General features: G+C 36.4%; 1 protein-coding gene across 3 annotated transcripts in view; it reads left to right on the top strand.

Annotated features, from left to right (window-relative positions):
• TBC1D5 (TBC1 domain family member 5) overlaps positions 1-17,994 on the top strand; it is a 566,988-nt gene that overhangs the window by 127,164 nt on the left and 421,830 nt on the right. For all 3 annotated transcript variants that reach the window (XM_043474806.1, XM_043474805.1, XM_043474807.1), the window contains one exon: positions 15,939-16,138. The gene's annotated coding sequence lies outside the window, so the exon portion shown is untranslated. The remainder of the gene's footprint in view (positions 1-15,938; positions 16,139-17,994) is intronic.

Below are 17,994 nucleotides of genomic sequence, written 5' to 3'. Positions count from 1 at the left end.
TATAGGTAAACAACTTTACTGTTTTTTGTTTTTTTTTTCAGTTCATCCTTACTTTTATACAGATAAGCAGGTAATTTTTCTTACATTTTTTATTTCCCCTTTGTTATCAGAAGTGTAGTATATTATATATGTTCTTCTGCAGTTTGCTTGTTTTCGTTTATCAATCTCTTGGAAATCATATCAGTTTTAGAGATTTCTCATTCATTTCATTAGTTTTCATTAGAAAACTGAGATCATGGCATCTGTTCCCATCACTTCATAGCAAATAGATGGGGAAACAGTGGAAACAGTGGCTGACTTTATTTTTCTGGGCTCCAAAATCACTGCAGATGGTGATTGCAGCCATGAAATTAAAAGACGCTTACTCCTTGGAAGGAAAGTTATGCCCAACCTAGACAGCATATTAAAAAGCAGAGACACTACTTTGTCAACAAAGGTCCATCTAGTTAAGGCTATGCTTTTTCCAATGGTCATGTATGGATGTGAGAGTTGGACTATAAAGAAAGCTGAATGCCGAAGAATTGATGCTTTTGAACTGTGGTGTTGGAGAAGACTCTTGAGAGTCCCTTGGACTGCAAGGAGATCCAACCAGTCCATCCTAAAGGAGATGAGTCCTGGGTGTTCATTGGAAGGACTGATGCTGAAGCGGAAACTCCAATACTTTGGTAACCTCGTGTGAAGAGTTGACTCATTGGAAAAGACCATGCTGGGAAAGATTGAGGGCAGGAGAAGAAGGGGATGACAGAGGATGAGATGGTTGGATGGCATCACCGACTCAATGGACATGGGTTTGGGTGGACTCCAGGAGTTGGTGATGGACAGGGAGGCCTGGTGTGCTGCGGTTCATGGGGTCGCAAAGAGTCGGACGTGACTGAGGAACTGAACTGAACTGAACTGAACCATGGTTTATTCAACCTGTCTCTTACATGTGGATTTTAAAGTAATTTCTGGTATTGTGCAATTGCAAATAATGCTATGATGAATATACTAGTGTATATGCATTTTCATATTGTTGCAGGTTTATCTTGAGGGAAATTCCTGGAAATGGGCTTACTGATTCAAAGTGTAAATGCTTATGTAGTTTAATTAGATAATTGCACGGTTCCCTCGCTTGGCTGATGTTTACCATTTTGCATTTCCAATAGGAGTGTCTAGGAGTGCCTGTTTCTCTATAGCCTTGCCAGCAGAGTATACTGTGAAACTCTGGAATTCTTCTCAATCTGATAGATGTAAAATGATATCTCATTGTACATTTAATTTGCATTTCATTTTATTATGAGTGGAACTGAATGTCTTTTCATCTGTTTAAAAACCACTTTCTTTGGGAATACATGTAAATCCATGGCTGATTCATATCAATGTATGACAAAACCCACTGGAAAAAAAAAAAAAAAGAAAGTGATATTTTCCAACACACCTCACCTTGAATTTCTTGAATAAAGTTGATTATTAATAAATTAAAAAAAAAAATAAAAACCACTTTCTATAGGTCTTTTTTAGAAAGTTGTTTGTAGTGATATTAAACATTTATTCAGTGAGTTATACTACAAATGTTTTCTCCTGATTTGTCATCTCAATTTTGATTTTGCTTCTGGTGTTCTAATTAGAAAGAGTTTTCTTTTTATAACTCTCAGGTTATAGGAGAAATTCAGCCTGTATGGTTTCATTATTTACACTTAAATCTCTGATCTATTCAGAGTTTATTTTTGTGTATGGTATGAGAAACAGATCTCGTTTTTGTCTTCTGTTTCTTTTCCCCAAATGCCTATGCGTTTGTTGAAAAGCCCACTCTCATGCTTGTGTTCCGAGGTGTCACTCTGTCATAGCTAAGTCTGCTTCTGGGCTTTGTGTTCTGTCTCCCTGGTCTGCTGTGTTTTCAGTTGTGCCATGCTCTCTTAAGTACAGGGGCTTTGTAGTTTATTCTGATGAGAGCTGCAGCCACTGCCTGTTTCTTCTCAGTGTGTGCTGACTTTTCCTGAATTTTTCTTTTCCATTTGAACTTCAATATAACATTCTCTAGCTCAAGTTAAATTTGTAAATTTATGACATGTTGATGTTGAGATGTCCTAGCCAAGGACAAGATTTTTTTTTTTTTCTCCCATCATTTAGGCCTACTTTTGTGTCTTTAAGAGTGTTTGTTTGTTCATGTAAGTTTTGAACATTTCCATTTATTCCTATATTTAACATTATTACTATTTTAAATGCGACTTTCTTATTCATTAGATATCCTATCTGATGTTATTTGTATATGTGAGTGTTACTGGTTTTTGCATGTTTATCTTATATCTTGCTCCCATGCTGAATTATTTTGTTTTTTGAGTTTCTTCATTGATTTTCTAGGATTTTCCATCTCATCTGCATCAGGTCATTGGCAAATCACCAAACTGTACCAAAGTACAGTTTTCTTTTCTAATTCTTATTTTTTTTTAATGTTTTTAATGGTTTTCTATATTCTGATTTCAATTACTAATATGTCCAGGAAAAAAGTAATAGTGGTCACAGTGAGCCGCCTTCTCTGTTTTTGACCTTAGTAGTAATGACTGTTACATTGAGAGGTAGCCATGTGAGAAAAGATAAAAGTGCATGAAATAATGTGCTGTTCCCAGGGCTTGAGAGGCACTCTGTGTGTTATATATCGCTCTCTAAATACCCGTCTTCCCTTTCATAGCCAAGTATTGTGAAGGAGTCACCTCTGCCTGGCAGCTGCTCACCTTCCATTCTCTCCTCCAGCGGCTCTGCTCTGGTTTCCCTGTCGTCAAAGCTAAGACTGCCTTTATGGCCCCTGTGTTACTAAATCTCGTGGGATGTCTTTTTTCCTATCTTTGTCCTACTTTCTTCCTTTTCCTCTCAGTAACATTGCAGACCATGCTGCCTTCTAACTGGGCTTTTCTGCTAAAATCACATTCTTCTGCTTGTTCCTTTCCAGTTTTCTGGCTCCTGTTTTTCTACTTCATTTCTAACAGCATGTCCTAGGCTGCTGCTTTTATAATTCTAGTCTATCTTTTTGAGCTTTATGTATATTAACTTTCAAAGCAAACCTGTGGCCTGAATTTTCATTACAGTTATAAATAAATTATTACAGTTATTCTGAGAGTAACATTGCTAATCTACACCTGTCTTCTGAAATGAAGATCTACACATCAACCTGCCTGTTTAGTATCTCTTTCCACTTTGAGATGTCAAATCACTTCACAATGTAAGTTCTAACTCCTCTCTCAAATGCCTCTAGTTTTATTTAAGTGACTAGTATCTTTATATCTCTCGTTGTAAAAGCTGGACATCTGAGCGTCTTTGTTGATCCTTCTTTCTCACTCATGGTCTTTATCTGCTGCATTTCCAGGCTGTGTTGATTATCTGTCTACTCTCTCTAGTTTTCTCTAGCCAAAGGAAAGGGAAACCCAGACAGAAGAAACTTCATGAGTAAAGAATAGAGACATGTTTGGTAGAATACATAAAGTGGAGACGTACAAGTAACATTAGAGATAACTGACACTCAGGTTGTCAAGAGTCAGTCCTAAATACAAGAATGGGGAATTAGTGTTCCTTCTTCAGTGCACGCTGCCATCTGCTAGCACAGGGACCAGAGCAGCACTGGGACCTCTTTTGAGACCGCATCCAGCCAGCGGGCAGTGTTGACTTTGGGTGCTACCTGCATGCCAGTTAGGTCTAGTTCTTGAGATCCAGGCAAGGACTAAAGACATGAAGACAGAAGGGGGTAACTGAAGGCATGGGATCTGAATGAAACTGCTAAGGCAGCAAAGCAGCCAGGGGAGCAGGTAGGGAGGAGGGAAGTGAAGCTAGAGAGGAATCCTAGAGAACCGAAGAAAGCTACCCTGGAGAACCCCGTACAAATTCATAAGGTGGTAGCGTCAGAACAAGGGTCAGAAATTGAGGGGTCTATTGTTGGGGGAAAAAAAAGTTATAGAAACAAAGAAGTCAGATGCTAGGAAGGAGGTTTTAGATATTGGGACTGCAGAGACATCAGGGAGTATGAGGACATGGGAAAGGACATTGCCTCTGCAGTTTAAGAGTACAGTTTCAGTAACTTGGAAAGGGAAGGAGTCATATAAAAAAGGATTTGTGCTTTTCCTAAAGATAATGTTCAAGAAAAATGTTCCATAAGCAAAATGGGAAGTTTTTGAAAAAGTTGGAGTAGTGCTAGTATTTTGCTATACTTTGAAAAGTTTTGTAAAATGTAAAATAGTGCATTTTAACAAAATCCATCATGGATTGGAAATAGCATCAGCACTAGGAAGTGACAAGTATGGTGAATTGGCCCTTTTAAATGTTGTGGTGTTTGTAAACAGTGGGAAGGAACCCCCTGGAAGCAAGTAGTGAAACCTCCCAGATTTTCACATGATAATCACAAGTAGGAAGCAAAATGCCAGGAAAGCAAAACGTGAGGAATAAGTACAGAAATACCATTGCAGGCTGCATGGTGGGCAGGGACCTGGCAGCCTGTAGTAGTATTTTTTTTTTTCTGAAGAAATATGGACTTTAATGAAGATTCTTTCCCTTTGATATAAGTGCTGTTGTTGAGCCACGCAGTCGTGTCCGACTCTTTGCGACCCCATGAGCCGCAGCACGCCAGGCCTCCCTGTCCATCACCAACTCCCGGAGTTTACTCAGACTCATGTCCATCGAGTCGGTGATGCCATCCAACCATCTCACCCTCTGTCGTCCTCTGCTCCTCCTGCCTTCAGTCTTTCCCAGCATCAGGGTCTTTTCTGATGAGTCGACTCTTCGCATCAGGTAGCCAAAATATTGGAGCTTCATTTTCAGCGTCAATCCTTCCAATGAATATTCAGGACTGATCTCCTTTAGGATGGACTGGTTGGGTCTCCTTGCCGTACAAGGGACTCTCAGGAGTCTTCTCCAACACCACAGTTCAAAAGCTTGAAGTCTTGAGCACTCAGCCTTGTGGGCTCTAACTCTCACATCCATACATGACTACTGGAAAAACCATAGCTTTGACTAGATGGACCTTTGTTGGTTATAAGTGAGACCTGTGAAAACACCCGAACAAAAAGAAAAGAAAAAAAGGGAGGCGAGGATTTAGATAGTCCACTCTCTCTTATCCACAAAGCCTTTATGAAGACAGAGCGGGGCGGGCTCCTCTGTGCTGCTGCAGGGCCCGGCCTGGAGCAGGGACTCAGTGACTGCAGGTTCTAAGGGACCCCCGCTGCCTGTGAAACTAGCAGCCAAGCTTTTGCCTCCCTGTCTTGTGGTGGGAGGTCCATGTTTCTTTTGTCCTTGCTCACACTCCTCTTCTGTCTCAGGTCTCTCTAGTAGAAAAGATGCCACAGGTTCTAGCTGCCTTGCAGACTGGAGTGAGGAGAATGCCAGTGTCACCACTGTGTATTATGTTTGCTATGGATTTTTGAAAGATTGATTTCATTCACTTCATCACTTTAAGGTAGTTTTCTTGTTTTTCTAGTTAAAATTTGTTTTTGATTTAAAAAAAGTCATGAATGGTGTTGAGTATTATCAAAATTTTTCTTCTGAGTCTCCTGAAATGATGCTATAGTTTTGCTTCTAATGGGTTGTGTGATATGGAGTGTTTTACTGACCGAAAACCTCCAGTACACTTCATACATAAAAAGATTTGTAGTCTTTTCTTCAAGAAATGAGCAGTCACTTTGCTCCTCGATTACATAGGTCTTGTTTTGAATCCTCAAGGTTGTGGGTTGATGGCAGCTCTTCAGAAATCAGCAGGAATGAACTGGATTTGGGGAGTAAGAGGGTCAGCTCTGAATTTGCACATGTACTCTATCTTTTTTCCCCTTTGAGCTCAATTTTGATTTCTTTTTCTTCAGAATCTCTGATATCTGTAGGTTTCAAATATGGGAAAAAAAGCATAGATGCCAGGTGTATTAAGTTATTAACTGGGATGAGTACAGAAAATTGATAATGCAGATTCCAATTTATATGGATGTTCAAGTAATAGTGTAGGTCATGTTGGAGGGAGGCTGAAAGCCCCATAAGTCATTATGTAAAACTTTAAAATGGACTAAGTTGGTATTCCATTTTTATTTACTACTGTTTTTGGGGTTTGTTTTTTTTTTTTTTTTGAGAAGGAAATGGCAACCCACTTCAGTACTCTTGCCTGGAAAATCCCATGGATGGAGGAGCCTGCTAGGCTGCAGTCCATGGGGTCACTACGAGTCGGACACGACTAAGTGACTTCACTTTCACTTTCACTGTGGAGTTTTTTACATAGTGAACAGGAGATGTTAATTTGCAGTTTGAATTAATGGGTTATAATAACCTCAGTCTAATAATACTCTGTTAACTGTCTTGCAAATAATGATTATTTTTAAAAATGATTACTTTTAAAATCAATAGCTACCTGACTTTTTGGATTACTTCTGTGGAGTATTAACTACATATTACTTTCCAAAAGATATTCTGGAAAATACTTGATTTTAATCTAATAACTATAGCAGCTTTTGCATGGTTAATCATTTTCCTCAGTAAAATTAAATTAACTGTTGGAGGGGAATTTGATTAAGCCATTTCTTCTCAGTTTTCTCCTCTTTCTTATTATTTTGTGCAGTTTAGCCAGAGTTGGAATTTCCTCTTTTATCAGAAGCCATTGGTGTGTATTGGGCTCCTTTGGGGCCATGATATATGATATACTACTTTGGGGTTATTTGTTGTCCTTATTGTTGTTTTTGTCTGTGTAATGATTACCCACTTGCCAAAAGTGTATGTGTGATTTAAACAAAAAGATTTTTAAAGTGTGTGAGCTGCACCCTTATTTAAAACTTTAGTATTGTAAACTACTATATTTAACTTTTCTGAAGGAATATAATTCTGTTATCTTTAATTATAGTAAACCAAACATTTCTTAGGCTAATTAATATCATTTATATATTCAAACTTATGAAATAAAAAATTCCATATAAATTAATAATTACTAATCCTAATTTTCCTTACCGAAATGCTGTGTCAGTCCTTTATCTGATATTACACTTACTATAATAGTCTCATATTTCATTTATCATAGGTAGCCATTGATTTGAGTAAAAAAACACAAATACTTGATGAAAATTAAATTCTACTAAGAAACGTATGATTGACTTTACGGAGGAAAGGGCAGGGAGGTGGACAGTAGGATAGTGACGGAATAAGAAATCCATTTTTCTTGTGCTCTAGTGTATCATAGTTTAGAAGAGGGAGACTAGCAAGATAAATGGGCCAGGAATTACAGAGCAGGCTTGTATGATTTATCATTATTTTTCAGGATATAATACAGTAGTCACAATAATTTGGCGAATGATCTTCATCTTTGTGTGAAAAAGTCTATTCAATATCATGAAAACATCTATTATTATATGCAGTATAAATATAATTCCCATATTGCATTATTGGATGTTAACAAAGCCCCCCTCCCCCTTTGTTTGCATGAATCGCAGAAACCTCACTAGACTTGTCTGCCGCAGTTGCTCATGTTGTTATATACATGTTAATGTTTACTGTTATGTTTTCCCCAAATGATACACACTCAGCTGATGTTTAATCACCCAGGTTGATAAAATGAGCCTCCACATGTGGTGAACTTTGTTCTCCTATCTGATCACATTTTCTGATGTGATCAGAAGTCCTTTCACAAGTCCTGAAAGACTATCGTTTTTCTTTTTAAAAATATTTGCTCCCGTTTTCTGTGCTCAAACAAACTGGCATGATCAAAATGAGCTGTAAGTTCAGAAAATTCTCAACAGCAGAATTCTAGTTGCTAAAAATGCCAGGTTAAACTAAACATTTTTACTACATGTAATTCATTTCTGCTAAGACTTGAAGTCCTGAAAATTCTGGGATTTTCTTAGGTAAATTTTCCTTAGAGTTTGCTCGTGTATGTTTGGATTGTGTGGTTTTGTAGAAGTATATGATATTATGTAAGTAGTATTTGTTATAGTTTAAGAGCTTGACTGTTTAAAACAAATCAAGGAACTTCCTGATGATCCAGTGGCTGGGACTCCGTGGTCCCAGTGCGGGGGAGACCTGGGTTCACACCCTGGTCAGGACTATAGATCCCACATGCTGCAACTAAAGTCACGAGTGCCTCAACAAAGACCTGGCACAGCCAAATAAAAAAATTAAATATTTTAAAAAAAGCAAGTTTGTGAGTCACTCATTCATAGAGACGCACTGGCCTTATTAATTGTGTCAAGGCTTGGAAGTCCATTAGAAAATGCAGCTCAGCTGCTTTGCAAATAGTTCTTGTTCTGGTGAGAAGTTTTTGTATAAGAAGCAAAATTAGTACTGAAGAGAACTGAATCAATCTATAGATGGATGTTTTGGACAGATGGAAGCCTAAGCTGAACTCAGAGAATTTTAGCTTAGCAAATTAAAAAAATTATGTTATGTTGTTTCTAGGCATCAAATCTTCCTTAAATAGAACTCAAGACAGACTAAGCTACTAAGGGTCAAAATAGAGGATTCGTAGTTAAAAAAGAAATACACCAGAGTATTTTTTGAACTTAGTATTTATTTTTTTAAAATCTCATACTTGAGAATTAAACTGTTTCCTAAAAATAACATATACATATTAATAACAATATATACATGAGTGAATCTTGTTACCTTGTGAGCTGTTTTCTAGTCAATGGTGTTCCTTGTTTTAACAGCTAGAAAAAGTGGCTTAAATCTAAAACTTACTCCCTCATTTTAAACATGTTCTGACTGAAGAACTCAGGTGTCCAAAACAAGTCTAGCCTTCTGGCAAGAGTGACAAGTTCTTCATAAGGAAATTCTGGAATTGCTTTGAACAAGTGTTTCAACAATCTCTTTGGAGCTCTTTCCAAGTGGTTATGTCAGCTTTGGATGTGGGGTGGAATAAGCCATAGATAGGAATTTCTTGGAATAGTAATTTTCTATTTGAAGACTTATTCTGAGAGTTTTCTGTATTTGTTGTACGTTTATACTAATGAGGCTTAGGATGTGTTTTTGGTCAACCTGAATACTAGTTTGGGGATATTTTAGAAGGAATGCCATTAAAAATATCTGTTTCTCCAGTGTATATGTATGCGTGGTCTATCAGGGATAATATATTGAAAACTATCTAGAAAGTAGTTGTTTAGAAAGTTTAATCTTAAATTAACGCCTGTCACATTGACTGATACACATGTGATCTTTCTGTATCTGTGTTGCTGAACTATTAGTTTCAAACTTACTAAACAAGTAACCTAATACAAAATTTAAAATTCAGCTGGATAATTTATACCAACAAGTAGCTCAAAGTGAGATATGTGAATTATAGAGATCACAACTTGGCAAAAATTTTAAAGAGAATACTCAATTGGAGATATTCCTAGGCTTGAACTGGTGTGTTTAGAACTGAGGAGACTTTCTAAAATAAAATGAAACCTCAGATGCTTGAGGAATTAGTGGTATGATCTGTTTTCTAAATTTCATTTTAGTCAGTGAAGTTAGTTTACTTAATATTACAAAAGTGAGCAGAATTAAAATTGAGACCACTCATGTGTTACTTATTTTGTCCTCAGCATCCCTTTTTCAGGAGGGCAAGATTCTGAGGTAGGCATGTATATGAATTCATGTATATTCAATAGTTTGTGCTTTTAATCAGCCTTTTTTCTTATCTCTTTCTCCTCTCACCTTAAAATTTTTTTTAAAGATTCCTTTCATGGCACAAATCATCTGCCTTCCTGCTAGATTAGGAACTTCGGAAGCTTACTGAACTCGTTTCTCTTCTTCCGTCTCTGTGTCTCGGCACCACCATTTTTCTCATGGTTTTTCTCTCTCCCGCCTCCGTTTGTGTCACTGCTGTGCTGGTTTGGTTGTCAGCACTCTGTCCTGTTACTGGATTACCTTTCTGACATGCTCACTGTGCTCTGCTCAGTCACGCTGTCACGTCCAACTCTTTGCGACCGGAAGACTGTAGCAGGCCAGGCCCCTCTGCATAAAATACTCCCGGCAAGAATACTGGAGTGGGTTGCTGTTTTCTGCTCCAGGTGATCATCCTGACTCAGGCGTGGAACCCGTGTCTCCTGCATCGACAGGCAGGTTCTTTTCCAGTGTGCCGCCTGGGAAGCCCTGAAATAGCAACTACCCAGTGACTGGTTCCGTTAGTTTTCTGCGCTGCTAGTCGGTAGCAACATTATCCAGTCCAGGCTTCTTTTCTTTTTGTTTGAGAAGGCACTTGTAGGCAGGGCGGCCAACAAAGGAACAATAGTTTGCTAGTAAAGTAAGTGATGACAAAGTCTTGAGCCACAATGCAGAAAACGTACGTGTGTTAAATAATTGAGTCCTTTGGAGAGCTAACTTACCTGTTTTCTTCTGGTTTTAATTAGTGTTGTGCACTTCTGTTTTTTGAAAACTAAAGCTTCCTCAGAATTCTGGAATAACTTGGGACAGTGACTACTTGTCATAGGCTTTCCTCCAGCGCAGTCAACTATGGTTTGAGTTTTTCTCTCTACAATTTGAACAAAATATATTAAGAGTTTTTATTGAATAAAAGGTGTCAGGCAGGTGATGTTACAAAAAGGCAATAGATTAAAAAAGGAACTCTGAAACAAATGGAATAACATAAGGAGTAGTAGTTAATGAGACGTGGAATAATTTAATAAGTTTGGAACTGAGAATTTAGAATACAGAATAAAATTATGGATGATGCTTAAAGTTGGACTCTGTGTAATCTAAAATAATTTCTTTAGGAATCTTATTTATTTTCATCTTAACTACAGGAACATACTTAAAAGAAGGGAATACTTAAAGTATGTTTGTATCCTTATTGTACTGTGAAGGATATCTTCTTTGAAAATTCCCATGCCTCATGTCTGCCATGAGAAATAAACAAAAACTAACATATGCTTAAGTGAATTTTTCATCTTTTTGAATCAGGTTGAATCTGCCTCTTTTTTTTATGGTAACCACAGTTCTGGGAATTTTCTAACTCATCTTGAGGATTTAGACTGGTCTCCCGAGATGGAAACGGACCTCTTAGAAAGCAGCTCTCAGAAATGACTCAACTTCTTTTGGTTTATTTACAGTGATTGAGACTGATCTGTTTCTTATTTGTAAGCTAATTTGAATTTGATATCCAAGTTTGACCCTAAATGGATCAGGATACAGATAAGAGAGGTTACGTTGCCATCAAGAGAAAAATAAGAAGGTATAATACTCAAATCATAAGATGTTTTCTCGTCTTTAATTATACCTGCATTGGTGTCTGTTTCGCCTGGAGCTTAAGTTTGTGTGGGGTCTAACTTGGTACCAACTATTTGTGAAAAATGAGCCCGACTATTTGAGAGAAAATATACAGTCCAGGGGATTGCAAGAGTCAGACACGAGTTAGCAGCTAAACAACAGCGACAAAAACGTCATATGCTATTATAAAAGTTCTGAGATGAAGAGTGATTTTGTAAATGAAGATATGTTTTATAATCAGGACAACTTGGAAGTATTTCATTTACCCTAAAAATCAAAGAAATAGATTTAGATTTTGTCAGTGCTTTAGGGATCATTGCCTATATAAAGGCTTGTAAAACTAAGGGAAGTTATAAACAGAGTAAGTAATGATCAGGTGTATCACACTTATAGTTGCTTTGAATTGAAGCGGCACGAAACCATGGCTAAGACCATATGGCCTCTGGGCTCAGATTTCTTATCGACAAGGTCTTGGGCAAATTAGTTCCCTTAAGTTCTTACTAGCTGTGTTTGTTTGTTTGTTTGTTTTTGGTGTAAGGTAGGCTGCGGGTTTGGTTGTTGTTCAGTTGCCAAGTTGTGTTCAACCTTTCACAATCCCATGAACTGTACCAGGCTTCCCTGTCCCTCACCATCTCCTGCAGTTTGCCTGAGTTCATGTCTGTTGAATCAGTGATGCCATCCAACCATCTCATCCTCTGACACCCTCTTCTCCTGCCCCCAGTCCTTCCCAGCATCTGGGTCTTTTCCAGTGAGTCAGGTGTTGGCATCAGGTGGCCAAAGTATTGGAGCTTCAGCTTCAGCATCAGTCTTCCCAAAGAGTATTCAGGGTTGATTTCCTTTAAGATTGACTGGTTTGACCTCCCTGTTTTCCATGGGGCTCTCAAGAGTCTTCTCGAGCACCACGGTTCGAAGGCATCAGTTCTTTGGCACTCTGTCTTCTTTATTGTCCGGCTCTCACATCTGTGCATGACAACTAGAAAGACTGTAGCCTTGACTGTACGTACCTTTGTTGGCAAATAAGTGATATCTTTGCTTTTTAATACACTGCCTAGGTTTGTTATAGCGTTCTTGCCAAGAAGCATTTGTCTTCTAATTTCATTGCTGCAGGTAAGGTGGCAGTAAATGAGATACTCCATATAAATATCAATATAATTAGAATCAATATAATTAATCAATATAATTAGAATATTGATGTTATTGTCACTAAAATATGTTTTCAAACAACCTCCTAATGTAAGTCATATAGTTAAACAAGCCTGAGTGGACGTTTTCTTTGGTTCAGATGAATACAAGGAGACAGTATGTAATAAACTTTAAACTGCTCATATTTAACTTCACACATAAACCTTGAAAGAATAACATCTATCTTCAAACTTCAAAATTAAAAAAATTATATTCCCATTAACCTTGGGTGCAAGTTTGGAGCATTAAAATTTTTTAGAGTCTTTAAGCCTCGGGAATGCTGTGTAGGCAGCCCTTCCAGTCCATCAGGATAGTGGGGCTGCTGGGACAGTAACCGGAGTGCACACTGGCATAGTGACTGGGGGGGTTCCTGTAGAAGGAAGATGGGCACACTTTAATTTTTCCGAGCGATCTGAAGGACCTGGAAGCACAGTAGATGTTTTCTGTCTTGAGTGCCGCTTGGGTACCAGTGTATGTTTAGCGTACATTTGTATCACTGAGACTTAGATGTAAGCTCTTACTTCTTTTTTTTTTTTTTTTTTGATAACTGTTATTGTATTAGGCACTTTTACATATTTTTGACTTCTTTTTTTACTTGTCAACAATATAGTTTATTTAGTCAATTAACTTATGCAACAGTAGTTTCCTTATGAACCATTCATCTCCCTTAAACATTGCTATGTCTTTTGACATGGAAATTCCTAAATGATTTAGTTTAAGACTAAAATTTGTGTTAAGGAAAATCAAATTTGTAGAGACATTTTATGTATAGTCAAAACTGCTTTTGTTCAGTTACCTCTCTTTCTGTTGAAAAGGAGCCTTGATAGTAGTAGTTCAGAAACACATTTGAAATCTTTATATTAAGTCGAGTACAGTTTAATTGGACTAGATGAAGTGTTATATATATTCAACAAATAGTTTAAAGATTGTGTGCCTGAAAAATGGGGAGTAGTTGTTATTGGTTGATACATTTGAGAAAGCTTTAAGTCATCTTTTCCACTGCTGTATCCATATCTTTGGGATGGTCTGCTTCGGGATGGTCTGCTTCGGGATCTCCATTTTAAGAAACTTCTTAGATTTTTATAGATACTGAAGTTTGAGAGCCACTGCTGAAGTCTCTGCTGACAGCTTTAAGATGTCGGCTCTGCCCTTGCAATGGAAGGGATGTATTTATTTATGGGGTAAATAAATGGAATGTATTTATTTATGTTATTTGCCTAAGGCATAAAACTTTTAAATGCTACCAAAATTTACCAAGACAAAAAACTATAGGAGTTATGAAAGTTTTTTTTTTTGCCCTTATAAAAGCTAGAAAAAAGAATGAAGAAGATTAATATACTATTGGAACAGTGCTTTTGTGTTACTTTTTGGTATTTTGACATTAATTTACTGTAGGACTATTGTTAGCAGATTGAAATGTTCTTGTGAAAACTCTTAAGGCTGTAGTCTTTTCTTGAAAATTGGTTTAGTACTGTTGTTTACATTGTGAAATTAGTGCTTTCAATAAGATTTTGGTTTCCATCTATCCTGAATTCTCCCTAGGAGTGCACAACTTCAAAAATAAAGAGGCACAGTCAGCAGAAAAAAGAGGTGGTCTGAGCATTTATGCGTTAAATATGCATGTTAATTAGGAAAAAAATTAGAAAAATATGAAAACAGATGTTACATAAATTATTGCAGTCCCAGGGCAGCAGTAACTTATACACTGACAATAATTTTTATATGTGCATGTGTATGTCTATTTCTAGATTTCTCAATGTTTATGCAATTCCATAGAGAATAACTGGAAGAAAAACTGGTATATTCTTTCAGTGAGACTGTGGTAAACATTCCTCCTGCCTGTGGTTTGCGGAACAAGTCTAGGCATAATATACACTCTTCCTGTAAGCTAACCATCCGTGCTCCCTGGCCTTCCCTGTAGTCTTTCTCCTGGTTTCTTCGATAGTATGTCAGTGAAATCTTTTAATGGATATGTCTTGTCTGAACAAGAAAGTGAATCATAATCCCAAGCAGTGTAGGAAAGGTAAAATTGATTGTAGTGTAAAATATGTATTTAGGAATAAAACAAATCAAAACTTTTGAGGACACTGATTGTAATGTTACTTTTTCTTTGTTTAGAGTCATACTTTCTGAAGAAATAGCCATCATTCTCTGAGTAGTGTTGACACAGTAGGATGACAATCTGTACTAAGTGTTACATAAACATACATTCATCAAATACACCTATGTTGGAATAATTGATAGGTCCTCGAATGTCTCTAAAGAAACATCCATAATATAAAAATAGTCTGTATTTTTACGAGGGAAAGCTGCGAAGTAGATGCGTGCTTTGTTTCAGTGGTGTAGCAGTTTTTAGTTCAACCATGCAGGAAAACCACGTGACTAGATGGCTGTCCAAGGAGCTGCTGCGGTTATCTGGGTGTTTTCCGCTCATAGATTATATAACTCAGAAACATATTGTTTGTAACTTTTCAGATAAGATTGAAAGTTAAAATAAGGAAATGCTCCATCAGAATGTAATAAATCATTTTCTTTATCTAACAAGCAAACGAAACATGAATTATATTCAGTTACCAGAGCATGAAACAGTTTCTGTAAATCTATCTCAAGATCAATGCTACATTCATTTGTAGTCTTTAGATATCATACTTTGTTATTTGGTTTTAGTAGCATATGATGTTAAAATGTGTTCTAAGCAATTAATTTCTTTTGATCCCAGAGGTTTCAGATATACTTCTTATCATAATGCTTTTCAATTCCATGTTTTTGATTTATATTTTACTCCATATTGCCTAAGTATTGTTGTCTTTTTGCGCATATGCTGAGTCACCAATAAACTGTAACAGGTTATTGGGAGTAAGCTAATACAGAATGAAATCTAGAATAGAATGATCATATTGTTTAGTAATTTATTATCCTTTAGAGGTTCTTTACTTAAATTAGGTAGATATTTAAGGAATTCTGTTGTTATTCTTGAAGATTTTTATGTAGAGATGTATCTCTGTCAGATAGGATTTGTGAAAGTGTATTGAAGTATATTATTAAAGATGATAAATGTTTTTCTGTAGGCAAAAAGGCTATGGAAGTTAATTTTTAATTCACAAATAATATTTACTTGCCACACTGATACAACTGTATTCTAGTTTTGCATTTTATTAGTACTTTGGAATTAATATTCAGTGGAGTTTTTTCACATTTGTTTTAAAATGTCAGATTTCCATTTTTTATTTTATGTGATTTTAATACTTATTATTTTATTATGTATTAGAGTAGTGCATTTCTTATTTGAACACTTCATGTCAGTGAAACAAAGTGATAACAGGTGATGTATTTTCTATTGAGGTATTTTAGGTTTTTTTTTTTTTTTGGTATTATAATGCTTTTTATTGTGAGCATTATAAAGTGAGTTTCTTTCTTCTATTTTAGATGATGGGAAGGGTGATTAATGTGTAAGCTAACATTTGTCTCCTAAGAGCCAAAAATATGGCATAAGTTTTTTTAGCTTTTTGCATTGATGACTTTGATTTAAGGGTCCTTTGCTTAGGAAGAGGAATACTTGAAGCTATTTTATTTCTTTATTCTTCTAGGTATCTGCTGTTTATCCTGAAGCTCAGCTGAGGTGGAGCTTAGCTGATCTGTTTCTTGACTGTTTACTTCCTGTTGGCCAACCAAGACTTTTTTTGGAGAATTCTATTGTACAGAGCCTGATGTCATCTGTGGGCCATAACAGGAGCATGCATTTGCAAGTGTCAGTTAGATTTGTGGATCAATAAAGTTTTCCTGAAAGGTAAGTGTATGTTCATTTCAAAACGTACGTTTTAAATTCAGTGCTATTAACGTCTGTCTTAGTCTCATAGATTGTGTGACTTATAAATCACAGAAATTTATTTTTCACTGTTTTGGAGACTGGGATATCTAAGTTCAAGTTGCTAGCAAATTTGGTGTCTGGTGAGGATCCACATGCTGGTTCATAGATGGACGCTTTCTTGCTGTGTCTTTACGTGGTGGAAGGATAAAAGAGCTCTCAAGGGTCTCTGTTTATAAGGGCACCAATCTCATTTATGAGGGCTCTACTCCCATGACCTAATCACCTCACAAAGGCCTCACTCCTATACCATTATGCTGGGAATTAAGATTTAGTTTTGGGGAATGATAAACATTCATTTCATAATAATACCCTTATGATAGTTATTATAATCTGTTTTATAGATTTGTGTACAGAAAATGTGTGTTGATGTGTATGTATGTGTATGTGCTGTGTGCTCAGTCGTGTCTGACTCTTTGCAATCCCATGGACCATAGCCCACCGGGCTCCCCTGTCCATTGAATTCTCCAGGCAAGAATACTGGAATGGGTTGCCATTTCCTTCTCCATGTGTGTGTATATGTGTATGTATGTGTTTATACACTTCTACTGGGTTTGGATTGCAGACTCCTTTAGGGAATAATGTTACCCTGTAACACAGAGTTCCTTGACAATTTCTTTCCACTTATCTATTGACCCACCAACTTCCGGTCTTTTCTTTTTCTTCATTGTTTTCCTTCTCTCTTAATTAAACTTGCATTGGTCTTTAAAAATATTTTCCCATCGGAATACTGTCAGCCCTTTTCTTACTGAATACTGTTTGTATTCTTATCTCTTTTTCTTTTTCTTCACCTTTTTTCTTTATTTCTTTCCTACCTTCCTACCTACCTGCATTCTGATGTTCATTAAGTTTGTTGAAGGCATTGCAAACTTAGAATGATTGTCCTTAGAGATGAAGGTATATCAAATAGGTAGCATTCACATTTTTTTTATTTTTTACCACAACCCTTAGTAAGAAATACATTTTGTGTTTATGAGACATTTTCCACAGGCATAAATGCACAAATGAAGCTAACAAAAGTTGAAACAATTCTGCCTTGGCTACCTTGAATATATACTGTGTTCTATTTTATTACATTTTTTTTGTATACTTCATTTAATATATACTGATACCCATAAATACATTTATTTCCCTATCCAATGATGGATCACTTTTGCAACTTCAAAAAGTCCTACTGTAGATCACTTTATGACTGACTTGTAGGGAAAATAAATGGAATGAGGCAATTTGTTTTCTGTTTCAATACAGCTGCTTTTCTGTTGTCTTCTCTTTGCTTCTCATTTCTTTTGATTCATTACAAGTATTGATGACTTGGGGAAAGAACTGTGTAACTACTGAAAAATATTGGAGCACTTATTGGTTCTTTTGCAGTAAGAACACAGACACCAGTGGTCATATTTCAAAATATAAATGGAAGAAAATCTTTAATAGAATCATTCCTTTATAGTAAGGTGAATTTTTAAAAATTCTATTCTTTTTCATTCTATCTATGTAAATTGTGCATGCCGATGTTCTCATCATTCTTGCTTTAAAATATTTTAAACTTCCAAAGTCATTTATATCAGCTTAGAATAACAGATTTCTGCCCCCCCCCCCAAAGTGGTCTATTCTAGTGCTCCTTCTGATTTTATTTAACATTTTTATCCTTTTCACAAATTACAAACGGCTAAAAATTAAAAATGTGATATATTTTTTAGAAAGTTTAGTATATACAGAAAAGTAAAAAGATAAAAATTATGTTCAATCCAATGTATTAAAAGCTAAAGCAGTTCTAAGAG

Source organism: Cervus canadensis, chromosome 7 (genome assembly GCF_019320065.1).
Source record: "Cervus canadensis isolate Bull #8, Minnesota chromosome 7, ASM1932006v1, whole genome shotgun sequence".
Classification (NCBI taxonomy): domain Eukaryota; kingdom Metazoa; phylum Chordata; class Mammalia; order Artiodactyla; family Cervidae; genus Cervus; species Cervus canadensis.
Note: the sequence above shows the minus strand (reverse complement) of the source record. Positions and strands in the feature narration are given on the sequence as shown.